We start from the raw sequence: 14324 nt of genomic DNA, 5'->3' as shown, positions 1-14324 counted from the left end.
TTTTCCTCAGGAATGATTATACTTAAGCACTTAAAACTGGACACAATGATGCCCTTACTGATATCTAGTGAACCAGATCAATAATAAATTATTTGTGGGCTACTCTTTGGTAAGATAAAACGCGCACGATTATCAATAAAACAATTTGTGTCTGTGCCTGGATTAACCTGAGCCGAGAAACTGGCTGATCTGCGGCGATTAAAGACACATGGACATTAATTACAAGGTTTTACTTGCCAGAAGGAAAATAATATTTTACCACTCTGGGCGACAGCCAAATAAATGCCGAGACATGTTATCTAGAGAGGTCAGAGCCACCGATAACATTTTGTACTGACCAGCAAAGACAATAAGAATGACGCTGTTGAAATGTCTATCAGCGGGAACTTCGGAGAATAACCACCGCAAGGAAGACCACACAGCCAGGGGTTTAGTGAAGAAGTATCAATCGTCGCGTACGTTAGGATTATGGAGGAGTTTTTTGAGTGAGTGCAGCTAGTAAAGGAACAACAGAGTTCCTGAGGTAAGTTGTGTCCCTGGGGTTATCATATCCATACTGAGGCTTCTTTATAATTAATGTACCATTGCCAAGTAAATTGTCTAATCTAGTTCAGCTGGCGACAGATCAAACCGGCTGAGCATCCCAGGGCCCGTTGCCGCTGCTCCAGCTATTCAAATCAGCATTAAGCTTTTGGTTGAGAGGCTCAATTGTCAAAAAAACTAAATGGAACTTGACTTCTTCCGTAGTTTTTGAATAGAGAATATAAATGTGGTCAGATATTGTGGAAAGGCACAATTTCTGATTATTTTAGAAATCCTAAGCAATTGAGATGTGTTACTGTAGTAGTGTGTAAATATAACACACAATTGAAAAACGGAAATTGAAGTTTTATGTTCTTTGGGATTTTTGATGGAACAAGAGGAACATACCCTCAGAAAATAATATCGACATATTGGGATCACACTGCACTATAATATATTCTCCTCACATAATTCGCTGCAGACGGGGTGGATTCGATTAGTTTTATCAGGTTCCATGTTGGGACATCGCTTCAAGCATTTGAGTCAGGGTCCAGTGGGCAGGGTTTCAGTTTCACAACAGGAGAAACAGTAGATTCTGGTCTTGATGAAACTCTGCAAGTTAGCTACACGTGTGAATCTTATTATGAAAGGATCTGCTGCCTGCCTGCAGATATCGTTTCCAATCGGTTAGGGACAGCACTCAGTATCTCGTTATACTTTCAAACCTATAGATGGCGCCGGTAACTGGCGACTCTGCGCGTGCTCTCCCGAGAAAACTGTCCTCTACACTATCCTATACCCGAGAAACACTTCTAAACCTCAAATTTTTCTACAACTAGCAATATCAACAACACACTGGCGAAGTTACTGATCCAACTTGAAATCATCGACACGCCAGAATTGCTTCAACTCCAGACCGTACCTGGACCCGATCGTCGAGGCCTGGTCCGTGTTCCACCACGTTCCTGGAGACCCGCGGCCTGCTACCGCGTCGGAGCGCCGAGAGACATGGCCCATTCCAACCAGCACCTATCCGAAGCAGACGACCACACAGAAATGATGTCGGAGAGACCTCAGGATACCCTAGACGCTTCCCCGGAGCGACTACTGTAGAGGTCGTTGGTGGCTATCCACAGCTGCCGGAAGTGAGACCTCCGCCGCCGATTGCAAATTGAGTCCGGGGCTCAGATGGAGCGGAGGTCTCCGCAAAAGTGACACAGTTCACGGACTTGTTTCAGCCGGCAGCCCCGGCCTCCGGGATTAAGTGTCGATTTCGGCTTGCGATCCGATCGACAGCCCGGGTCCCTGACAGTTGGAAGTGGCAGCAGAGACACCCACATCACTCGGCCCGACCTGGAGCGCCCGACGACGCGACGCGCCGATCGATCCCCGCGGGACGCGTCCACCAACCTCAAAGAACTGTCAACAATACACTGCATCGATGGAAACCTGGAAAGATGCACAACTTAGCGAGGAAGCATGGGAAAAGAGCTGGGCTGCTGGTCAGATTGAAGCGGGGGGGGTCTTTAGGATCCCTTTGACCACCATCCCTCCAGCTAATGTGCAAGCCATAGAGAACAAGGTGGATGATCTTAAAGAGAGACTCACCTACTGCAGGGAGATGCAGAACTGCCGTGTATTCAGTTTCACAGAGACCTGGCTCTCCCCTGCCACCCCCAACTGTACCATCCGAACAGAGGGATTTTCGATCCATTGGATGGACCGCAAGGCGTCTTCGGGCAAGACGAAGGGAGGTGGAGTCTGCCTACTGATCAACACTGTGTGGTGCTCGGACACAGTGGTACTGACAAGCTCCTGCAGTCCGGACTTGGAACATCTGTCGGTGAAGGGTCGTCCCTATTATCTGCCACGGGAATTCATCTCTGTCATACCGACAGTGGTCTAAATTCCTCCCCCACACCCACACCCCCACCCCCACAGTCGGACGTGGAATGTATACCAACATCAGTGAACTTGTGACCAGGTATCCGGAGGCTTTGCTCATACAGCCGGGGACTTTAACCAGGCCAACCTCAGAAAAGCGCTGCCAAGGTTATACCAACATTTCTCCTGCTCCACTAGAGGCCCGAGTATACTTGACCACTGCTACACCACAGTCAGGGATGCCTACCGTTCCGTCCAAAGACCTCACTTCGGAAAATTGGGCCATCCGGCCATATTCCTCCTTCCAGCTTACACACAGAAACTAAAGCCGGACGTCACGGTATCAAACGTGTTGTCGCGTTGGACAGAGGAAACGGATGAGGTCCTCAGTGACTGCTTTGAATCGGTGCACTGGTTCGTATTCAAGGACTCGGCAGCTAACCTCGATGAGTATGCCTCAGCTGTCACGGACTTTATCTGGAAATGCAGAGAGGACTGTGTGTCTCGCAAGACGATGCGGGTACAGCCTAGCCGCAAACGTTGGATGAATTATGAGGTCCAGTCCCTTTTGACGGCAAGAACTGGGGCTTTTAGGTCCGGAGAAAACAGTCGCTAAATGGAATCCAGGCGTGAACTCCGGATAGCCATTAAGGGCGTCAAGAGGCAATATCGAGCCAAGTTGGAAGCCCAGGCTAACCAAAGGGATGCCAGTAGACTATGGCAGGGTGTAAATGAGGTCACTGGGCGCAATGAAAAGGCTGGGAATACCAATAACTATAGCGCTTCTCTTCCTGACCAACAACGTATTCTACGCAAGATTCGAACAGAAGAGGAGGATCCCAGCATCTCTGGATGGACCGGACCTGGTGGCATCAAGATTCATCGTCACCGAGGAAGACGTTAGAAGGGCCTTCCTGAAGATAAATCCAAGGAAGGCAACGGGCCCAGATGGCGTCCCGGGACAGCTAGCCAGTGAGCTAGCTGTGTGTTTGCTGACATCTTCAACTGCTCCCTGCTTCAGTCTAAGATCCCATCGTGTTTTAAGAAGGCAAGGATAATCCCGGTGCCGATGAAAAGCAAGGTGGCATGCCTGAATGACTGCCGACCTGTGGCTCTAACATCAATTGCTATGAAGTGCTTCGAGCGTTTGGTTATGGTACACACCAACCATAACCTACCGGTCAAACTCGACGCTTTGCAATTCGCCTACCAGAGCATCAGGTCAACGGCAGATGCCATCGCTCTGGCACTACATTCCTCCTTAGCACACCTGGAGAATAAAAACGCCAATGTAAGGCTCCTTCTCATCGACTGTAGCTCTGCCTTTAATACCATCATTCCAAATAAACTGATTCCTAAGCTCCGGAACCTGGGTCTTAGCACTCAGATCTGCAGCTGGATCTTCAACTCAGGCTATAAAAATAGGGGACAAGCTTTCCTCTACAATCACTCTGAGCACCGGTGCCCCACAAGGTTGTGTACGCAGCCCCCTGCTGTACTCACTGTACACCGATGACTGTCTAGCCAAGTTCCCATCGAACTCAGTATATAGGTCCACTGCCAAGAAGGCCCACCAGCGCCTTTACTTCCCGAGAAAGCTGAAGAAATTTGGCCTGTCTCCTAAAACCGGCACTATTTTTTATAGGTGCACCGTAGAAAATATTATTCTGCTATGGAAGTTGTCCTGTCCAAGACCGCAAGAAGCTGCAGAAGATCGTGAACATAGCCCGGCACATCACACATCACACAAACCAATCTTTCGTCTTTGAACTGACTTTACACCACACGCTGTCGGAGCAGTGCTACCAGGATAATCAAGGACAAGACCCTCCCAGCCAACACACTTTTTGTCCCACTTCCCATGGGGAGAAGTTTCAGGAGCCTGAAGATTCGTACGGCCAGATTTAGGAACAACTTCTTTCCAACTGTGATAAGACTGCTGAACAGATCCTAACCCGGATCCTAACCCGATGGCCGTACGTTCCAAATATCTGGATCTGACTTGCACTACTATACTTTCCCTTTTCTATTTTTTAATTATGGTTTTGTGGTGACCCATGTTCTGCGCAGGTGAACCGGTTCACAAATAGCCAGCGCGCGGGGAGAGTCTTTGGTAATGCACCTCTGATGTTATTTCCGCCCGGAGAGGGCGGGCGCTAGGGATGAAATGCCAGCGCCGCGAAGTTTGAATAAACAAATCTCGAAACGACTTACTGACTGCATGTCGTCTCTAGCTCTGTGTGTAGTACATCGCTACATTGGTGACCCCGACGGTCCAAACGGGATGTGGACCAAAGATGACCGACTCTTCATCTGTTCACACAGTTTCGCTAAAACTGCCCACTTTCCGGACGCTGCGATCACGCGTGTGGTTTAGCCAAGCAGAAGCACAATTCCAGATTTGGCAGATATCCTCTGATTCCACGCGTTACTACCACTTGGTGAGCGCCCTTGACCAGGAGACGGCTGCCCAGGTTGCGGATTTCATACAGTCGCCCCCGGAAGAAGGCAAACATGAAGCATTCAAAGTGCTGCTCATTGGGACCTTTGGCCTCTCACGGCATGAGCGGTGTGCCCACCTGCTTCACCTGGACAGTTTGGGAGACAGACTGCCGTCAGCATTGATGAACAAGACGCTGGCCCTGGCCGACGGACACAAGCCCTGCCTTATGTTCTAGCATGCGTCCCTAGAGCAACTGCCCGAGGACATACATCTGCTGCTGGCCGACGCGGATTTCAGTGACCCCGGGAAGGTGGCAGCCCGGGCAGACGTTCTGTGGAAAGCCAAGAGGGAGAGCGTGGCGTCCGTCGGTCAGATTACCGGGCCACGCGCCCAACAGCGGACCAGACCAGGCCTGGCAGGGGGCGCACACAACACAGAGGCAGCAGTGATGAGGACAGTGAACAGTGGTGTTTGTGTCACCAGAGGTGGGGTACAGAAGCCCGCCGTTGTCGCCCGCCCTGCAAGGGCCAGGGCCAGCTGCCGCTACTGACTAAGGCGGCTGGCCACCAGGACAGCCTCTTGTACGTCTGGGACAAACAGTCGGGTAGCCGCTTCTTGGTCGACACCGGAGCGGAAATCAGCGTTTTTACCCCGACGGGGTACAACACCCGCAACAGGACGCCAGGACCCCCACTGAGGGCCGCAAACGGCAGCACGATACGGACTACGGCAACCGCACAGTGCAGCTGCAGGTCTGCGCCAGCCGTTTCACGGGGGACTTCACACTGGCCGCCGTGGCCCAACCACTCCTGGGGGCGGACTTCTTGCGAGCTCACAGTCTGCCGGTCCACTAGCAAGGGAAAATACTAGTACAGGCCGAGACTTTCCAGACGTTCTCCCTGGGTGAAGCCAAGTTGCCGGCCCCACACCTGGACTCCATCACGCTGTCGGGCAACGAATTCACCAGAATCCTGGCGGACTTTCCATCGGTTCTGGCACCGCAGTTCACGGCAACCATGCCCAGACACGGGGTTCAGCTCCTCAGCCCGACCAAGGGACCACCCTTCCACGCCCGCGCACATGGTGCCCAAAGCAGCCGGGGGTTGGAGACCATGCGGCGACTACCGCAGACTGAACGAGGCTACAACTCCAGACCGCTACACCGTGCCGCACATACAGGACTTTGCAGAAAACCTGTATTTTCCAAAGTAGACCTCTTCCGGGGATACCATCAAATCCCGGTGCTACCTGAAGACATCCCCAAAACTGCACTTATCACCCCGTTCGGCCTGTTCGAGTTCCTCCGAATGCCGTTCGGCCTGAAGAATGCCGCACAGACTTTCCAGCGGCTAATGGATGCGGTGGGACGCGACCTGGACTTTGCGTTCATCTATTTGGACGACATCCTTATAGCCAGCAGTAGTCGCCAGGAGCATCTGTCCCACCTCCGCCAGCTCTACTCCCGCCTGAGTGATTTCAGCCTCACGATCAACCCGGCCAAGTGCCAGTTCGGTCTCGATACCATCGACTTCCTGTGCCACAGGATTAGCAAAGACGGGGTAACACCTCTGCCGGCCAAGGTAGACGCGATCCGCCACTTTGCCCGGCCCAACACGGTCAAAGGCCTACAGGAGTTCGTTGGTATGGTGAAGTTCTACCACCGTTTCCTCCCCCAGCAGCCCGTATCATGCGCCCTTTGTACACCCTGATGTACAAAGACATTACTTGGTACGAGGAGGCCGCGGAGGCTTTCGTTAAAGCCAAGGAAGCTTTGGCAGATGCCGCGATGCTGGTGCAACCCAGAACGGACGTTCGGTCCGCTCTTACGGTGGACGCGTCCGACACAGCAGTCGGTGTGGTGCTGGAGCAGCTCATCGAGGAGCGCTGGCAACCCCTAGCGTTCTTCAGTAAGTACCTACGACCACCCGAACTCAAGTTCAGTGCTTTCGACCGGGAGCTGTTGGACCGTATCTGACAATCCGGCATTTCAGGTACTTCTTGGAAGGCAGGCTGTTCGCCGCATTCACGGACCACAAACCGTTGACCTTCGCGTTCACGAAGGTGTCGGATTCCTGGTCGTCCCGCCAGCAGCGACATCTCTCCTACATCTCTGAATACACGGCGGACATCCGGAAAAGACAACGTCGTGGCGGAAGCACCGTCCAGAACTACCATCCAGTCCCTGTCCCAGGGGATGGACTATGCAGCGCTGGCGGAGGCGCAGCAGGCAGACGATGAGATCCCTAGTTACAGAACTGTAGTCTACGGTTTACAGCTCCAAGACTTTCCCGTAGGCCCAGGTGACGTAGCTACCGGCCAACCTCGCCCCATCGTCCCGGCAGCCTGGCGGCGGCGAGTTTTCAACATCCACAACTTAGCGCACCCACCATCAGGACAATCGCCCGGATGGTCTCCAGCAGCTTCGTTTGGCACGGACTCCGCAATCAGGTCAGTGAGTGGGCCAAAACGTGCATGGACCGCCAAACATCCAACGTGCAGCGGCACACCAAAGCCCTGCCGCAGCAGTTCCACCCCACCCGCAGTCGTTTCGACCACATTTATGTAGATATCGTGAGGACACTGCCAGTGTCGCGAGGAGCGCGGCACCTCCTCACTATCATGGACCGGTTCACAACATGGCCAGAGGCAGTCCCGCTCACCGACACCACCTCCGAATCCTGTGCCCGAGCACTGATCGCAACCTGGGTATCTCGCTTTGGTGTACCGGCCCACCTTACCTCGGAAAGAGGCGCCCAGTTCACCTCCAGCCTGTCGTCAGTTATGGCCAGCCTTTTGGGAACACAGCTGCCCCACACAACTGCCTTCCACCCACAATCGAACGAGCTAGTGGAGCGTTTCCACCGTCACCTGAAGTCGGCTCTCATGGCCCGCCTGAGAGGACCTACCTGGGTGGTCGAGCTTCCCTGGATCCTGCTTGGAATTCGCACAGCGCCCAAAGAGCATCTGCACGCCTCGTCTGCCGAGTTGGTATACGGCGCACCCCTGACCGTCCTAGGACAGTTCATACCAGCCCCGAGGGGCAAGAGGAAGAACCCGCAGCAGTCCTGGATAGACTACGCGAAAGGCTCGGCAACCTGACTTCACAGCACGGACGGACCCTGACCCATGTACCCAAAGGCCGGCAGAACTGTAAGTTTGTGTTTGTACGAAGTGGCGGACAGCGGGCACCGCTACAGCGGCCCTACGAGGTGATCATGAACAACGGGTCCACGTTCGCGCTGGACATTGGGGGGAAAGAGGAGGTTTTCACAGTGGAACGACTCAAACCAGCACATGTGGACTTGGCGCAGCAGGTCGGGGCTCCGGCTCTGCGGCGCAGAGGCAGACCTTCCAAACAGAGGCCGACTCAGACTGTGGATATTAGGGGGGTGTATCGCCGGTTCTGAGGGGGGGGGGTATCTGGTGACCCACTTTCCAGCGCACTCGAAAAGGTTCAGATTTCTTAAAAGTTGTATGATTCTAATTATAGATTATTTGTTAACAGTTGAATACTTAAAATTATTTCATGCTCTGCGATCGTTTAAAGTGTGAACGCATTGAGAATGTAAAACATTGCACAAGGACTGGACTTTTCTGAGCTCAGTTGAAAGAGAAACAGAGATAGTTGTGGATAGTGAGGAAGGCTATCAGAGGTTACAGCGAGACATTGATAATGCGAACAACTGGACTGAGAAGTGGCAGATGGAGTTCAACACAGTTAAGTGTGAAGTGGTTCATTTTTGTAGGTCAAATATGATGACAGAATATAGTTTTAATGGTACGACTCTTGGTAGTGTGCAGGATCAGAGGGATTTTAGGGTCCGAGTCCATAGGACGCTCAAACAGCTCCGTAGGTGGAAGCTGTGGTTAAGATGGTGTGCGGTGTATTGACCTTCATCAATCGTGGAATTGATTTTGGGAGCTGGGAAGTAATGTTGCAGCTATATAGGAACCTGGTTAGATCCCACTTCGAGTACTGTGCTCAGATTTGGTCGCCTCACTACAGGAAAGATGTGGAAACCATAGAAAGGGTGCAGAGGAGATTTGCAAGGATGTTGCCTGGATTGGGGAGCGTGCCGTATGAGAATAGGTTGAGTGAACTCTGCCTTTTGTCCTTGGAGAAACGAAGGATGAGGTGACCTGATAGAATTGTATAAGATGATGAAAGGCACTGATCATGTGGATAGTCAGAGGCTTTTTTTCCCAAGGTGGAAATGGTTGCCACAGGAGGACTCAGGTTTAAGGTGCCGGGGAGTAGGTGCGGAGGAGATATCAGGGTAAGTTTTTTTTTAATCAGAGAGTGGTTAGTGCGTCTAATGGGCAGCCAGTAACGGTGGTGGAGGAGGATACGATAGGGACTTTTAAGAGGCTTTTAGATAAGTACATGGAGCTTACTAAGATAGATGGCTATATGTAAGCCTATTAATTACTAAGGTAGGGACATGTACGTAAAAACTTTGTGGGCCGAAGGGCCTGTATTGTGTTTTCTACGTTTCTATGTAACACTGGAGATGAAATGAGGTGGCTGCAGCCGATAGGAATGTTGCTTAACATCCCCATTCACAGAGAAATAATAAGCAGGTGCTGCATTTGAAACAGAAGGTTCGAGTTGGACGTAGCGACTCAGATCCGTATGGTTATGATGATGAAAGTCAGTCTATTTGCAAATATCTCCTGCCAGCATACAAGCAAAGAACCCAGTACGCTTGTCACTACTCCGACTCCTTCTTAGCATGTTTATAGTGATTAAGCTACTATTAAAAATATACTCTACGTTGAAGTGATATTCGTTGTGTATTTGCTTGTATGAAGCAATATTGGACGTTAAACTGTAGATGGAGTCTATGCTGTCATGTCAGTCTCAAATGCCATTAAAACTGTCCCATAGACATTCTACAAATTCTCTCTCTTGTGGTCCATTACATACCTAGATTTCCCAATCCACTGCCGTCTTAAAATCCCCAGCGATTATCATGACATTGCCTTTCTGGCACGCCCTTTTCTACCAGAGGAAATAACTTTTCTGCCTCTATCTTATCCATCCACTTCATAGTTTTATATGTTTCTATATCGTGTAACCTCAGGCCACAGCCTTCAAAACAACTCAGAAAAGGAAGTAAAGAGATCATCGCCATCATCGTAATCTCATCCCTCTGATTATAAGGGAGGAAAAACATTAAAGAAATATACCCTCACTCCATCATTAAAGCAGTCAAGACCATAGTTCCGGATTGGGGACTGGGGCGTATGGCACAGACGCCAGTGCAGTGTTCAAATCTGTTACTTTAACGGTGGTGATTATGATTATTGAAACTGATAATATACAACAAATCGTTCATTAACTCTCAATCTTATCTTTGATCAGTGATTGGAGTCGGGAAAACGTTGGACCCCTTGGAGATTTGATGACATCTTGACGATATCTTGTAGATATGCTGGATAAAGATTTGCGGATGATACATAACTTCCAGCGTCCATTTGTTTTAGACGCGAAAGGAATTCTTAAATGTTGTATGATTCTAATTATAGATTATTTGTTAACTTTTCAACACTTAAAAGTTCTGCGATAGTTTAAAGTGTGAATACATTGAGAATGCAAAATATTTCACAAGGACTGGACATTTGTGAGCTCAGTTGAAAGAGGAAGGGGGATATTGCGTGCGTGAATGAACAGAAGGCAATCGTGTGATTGTTAGCAATATACAGAAAGGATGTTTGCATTAATATTTTCTTTAACAAGAGGATCTCGCTGTCTGAAAATGTCTGCTTCATTAGTTGAAATAACTTTGCAGGAACAAGTTAATATCAAAGACTGTTTCTTTTTCCAAAATTGTATAAAGTGTTAGTGTATGGGGGCCGCAATCATCCACATCTGGTTTCCCGTTGTTCTTTATTATATTTGATAAGGATTCTCACTATAAAAATTAACTGTTTATTGTATATAAGCCAGTTACCAGCGACAGTTTTTGAAAGAAAAAACTTTGGAGCTTAGATTTTTGTTTTAACGTACCTGCGTATTTTGATTGCGTTCTTGTGTTTGTTTGCTGTGGCATTGATTTCAGAGGGAGACACGGTTTACATACTGGCCAAGTGAAATCAAGGTTAAATGGATCGAAATATGAGTGCATCTATTCCGGGTACGATAACCCCGCTGTTCAAAGGTTAATTTTGGCATAAGACAAATTCGTGTGTACTTGAATTGGGAATTTGAAATTCGCTTTCTGGGAGGCTGGTTCACTTGGAAAGCAACAAAGGATGCTATGAATATTTTGAAATGCTGATCTTGAGTTGCAGGGTTCCACTGGGAGGAAAATTGTTTTGATGTAATCGTTGCATCTGCCCTGTAATAAGAAAACATGATTTCAGTTTAGACAGCGTGAAGTTTCAGTACGATTTCAGTATTTTGCTCTCAAAATCAGCCCCTACTCAGTAAGTTATCCAAGTAATGCAGGATGGTCAAATTAATGTCTGTCACTCAGAACAATATAATAGCATAGTCTAGATATAGTCTGTAAAGTCTATTAGGGAATAGACCGTCCTTGCGGAAAATCCCTAGCCTATGTCCCCCAGGCCAAGTGCACCCCATCCACTACCGCATCGGCCTTCCCTTGGATAGCCAGTTCTCACTCTATGCAGCCAGGTTTCAGTAGATGCCAGGCCATCTGACTTTCTGAATGCGTGAAAGATAGGGAATCCAGTCTAACACCTTACAAACTCACTATGTCCCTCATCGACTCTTCTGACTTCATCTGCCTACTTTTCACTTTTTCACTGCTGACCGAAGACTCACTGTCTTGTAATTCTCAGGACTATCTCTATTATTTTTTTTTTGAACGAATAAATAAAATTTGCCATTCTCCAATACTCCCTGTACGACTTCTGAGGTTTGTTTTCTCGTAGTACCAGGATTATATCCCTTCTAGAAACGGGAAATGGTTTGTATTCATGTATTCCCAGTTTCCAGCTCGCAATTCTATGCGTCTGTATGCCGCAGCACTTCTGCCTGTTTCGCTGTGTCCACATTATTCAAAGTCGCCGTCACTGGTGAATACCGAAGCAAAGTATCAGAAAGGAACTTCACTGCCTCCTTGCGTTCCAGACACATTGTTCCTCTTTTATCGCTGATCGTTCCCTCTCTCTCTCTCTCTCTCTCTCTCTCTCTCTCTCTGTCTCTGTCTCTCTCTCTCTCTCTCTCTCTCAGTCTCTCTCTCTCTCTCTCTCTCTCTCAGTCTCTCTCTCTCTCTCTCTCTCTCTCTCTCTCTCTCTCTCTCTCTCTCTCTCTCTCTCTCTCTCTCTCTCTCTCGTCATTTGCTGTTCCTCGTCTACTTTAATGCGGCTCTCAGGTCTTCTCATGTCCCCTTCTAAGCCCATTGCTATATTCCTCCTGGATGCATTGAGACATTCCAGAGCCCTGTCTGATTCTTTCTTCCCAAACCGACGTATATTCCTTAACAGTTCTTGATGAGATGTTCCATATCTCTTGTCAAACAGGGATGCTTTACGTGGCCATCCGTTCACCGGATCACTGAGGCAAGCCTATAATGGATCCCAATCAAGTGCTCCATTAGCAATCTCCATGTTTCTGTTTTGCATTTGAGAGATCACATCACTTCCCAAATTCGGCTCTCAACTTCCTACCTAATAGCATAAATTAAATGCATTCCATTTCGTCTTCTCCTATCGCAGTGTAGGCTATTAGTAAATGTGGAATAGCTGTGCCCTATCGTTCCGAAATGCTGACCCGTTTCGGTTTCTAGTACTAGATCCAGGATGGACTAATCCGTAGTCCGTCTGCCCGCATATTATGCTAAAACTCCTTCCTGGACGCAGCTAAGAAATTCTGTCACTTCTAACCCTTGGAACCTGAGAAAGTGCCAATGAATATTAGTGAATTTTATGTTGCCTGTCACAACAACGTTGTTAATATAGCACATGTTCAAAATTTATCTCCGGATCTGTCACTGTCTCTGTGTGTTGTTTTCGTTTTTGTGATGGGAGCTCTGTGCAGAATACTCTCAAACGTGTGTTTGTTCCCTTCCTGCTTCTGAGTTCCCCTCACAGTATATTAACATACAACCCCCCCCCCCCACCACCACAGTGTCCTCACTTTCCACAGCTGTGATACTATCACACTCTCCCTCTGTTTCAAAGAGACTACTTATACTCTTTTTTCAGGCGACTATGACCACTTTGAAACATCCGAACCCCGGAAACTCCGGAAGTCATGCCTTCCTTTTTGATTGAAATGACTTCTTCTTACATCCTTCACATACATGATGTATAAAAATCTTCACGTTACATCGCCGTTTCAAGGTACAATGTGCAATCGTCGTCATTTATAATAAATAAAACAATAATTGGAACATAGAAATACACTCAATTCAGCATGTTAATCAGTATGATGGCCTTGTAGATGAAGCTGTCCCGAAGCCTGCTGGTCCTGGCTGTGCTGATGATTGTCATGTCTTTGAGTTTGTTTGGAATTTTTTTCATTTCAGGATCCCCAGGCACAGGATTGTTTGAACTTATGACATATTTGCCAAACTTACTTATTTTTAAAACTGATTTATTTGAAAACTCTGCTGAACAAGTGTATGGGACATTGGAAAAAAAGTTGAATTTCCCCATGGGGATGAATAAAGTATCTATCTATCTATCTATCTATCTATCTATCTATCTATCTATCTATCTATCTATCTATCTATCTATCTATCTATCTATCTATCTATCTATCTATCTATCTATCTATCTATCTATCTATCTATCTATCTATCTATCTATCTATCTATCTAATTGCAATTGGACCTGGACGTTATCTACACAGTTGTCCATTTCCAAGTTGGGCTGGCAAGCTCCTACTTAGTAGCATCAACTAAATATATTCCACACCATTAGGTCCTATTCCAATGTAAGGTTATAATAAGTGTCCAACAGTTGGAGTGAGGAGGTGATAGAGAGGAGTTACAGACAGGTGGTCACTCCGGGGCCACGGGAGGCAGATAGGTGGGTCACGGTCAGGAAGGGGAAGGGGCAGGTACTAGAGAGTACCCCAGTGGCTGTACCCCTTGACAAAAAGTACTCATGTTTGAGTACTGTTGGGGGACAGCCTTCCTGGAGGAAGTGACAGTGGCCGGGCCTCCGGCACAGAGGTCGGCCCTGTAGCTCAGAAGGGTAGGGATAGAAGAAAGAGGACCATAGTAATAGGGGACTCGATAGTCAGGGGTTCAGACAGGCGGTTCTGTGGAGGTGATCGGGAGTCCCGGATGGTAGTTTGCCTCCCTGATGCCAGGGTCCGGGACGTTTCTGATCGCGTCCAAGATATCCTGAAGTGGGAGGGTGAGGAGCCAGAGGTCGTGGTACATGTAGGTACCAATGACATAGGTAGGAAAGGGGAAGAGGTCCTGAAACGAGAGTATAGGGAGTTAGGAAGGCAGTTAAGAAGAAGGACAGCAAAGGTAATAATCTCGGGATTACT

The sequence above is a fragment of the Hemitrygon akajei genome, unplaced genomic scaffold, assembly GCF_048418815.1.
Source record: "Hemitrygon akajei unplaced genomic scaffold, sHemAka1.3 Scf000109, whole genome shotgun sequence".
NCBI classification, from domain to species: Eukaryota; Metazoa; Chordata; class Chondrichthyes; order Myliobatiformes; family Dasyatidae; genus Hemitrygon; species Hemitrygon akajei.
The sequence above is the reverse complement of the archived record's forward strand: the minus strand, read 5'-3'. Positions refer to the sequence as shown.